Source organism: Grammomys surdaster, unplaced genomic scaffold (genome assembly GCF_004785775.1).
Source record: "Grammomys surdaster isolate TR1022 unplaced genomic scaffold, NIH_TR_1.0 125941, whole genome shotgun sequence".
Classification (NCBI taxonomy): domain Eukaryota; kingdom Metazoa; phylum Chordata; class Mammalia; order Rodentia; family Muridae; genus Grammomys; species Grammomys surdaster.
Window position 1 is genome coordinate 104,307 of NW_021620763.1, and position 503 is coordinate 104,809.

A 503-nucleotide genomic window follows, 5' to 3' on the forward strand; every position below is an offset into this window, starting at 1 on the left:
ACACACACACACACATGCACACGCACTCACATGCACACACACATGCACACGCACACACACTCACACTCATATGCACACATACTCACATGCACACACACATGCACACACACACTCACACTTACATGCACACACACACGCATATGCACACACACTCACACTCACATGCACACACACTCACACACTCACATGCACACACACACACGCACACACTCACACTCGCACTATGGTTTCTGCTGTATTTTTTTTCTTACATTGTCCACTCTGGCCAAAGTTAAGTGCCATATTGTCAGGACATTCAAGCAGCACCATGGAGAGGTCCTTGTGGCAAGGAACTGAGGTCTTTTGTCTGTAACAGCCCACAGTAATTTGCCAGCCATGTGGGTGAGCTATCCTAGCAGCAGATCTGTAGCCACAGCTTTTTATTGTGTTGTTTTGTTTTCTGAGGCAAGCTCTTTCTATGTACCCGAGGCTAGTCTCAAACTCAGGATCTTCCTGACTCTGTT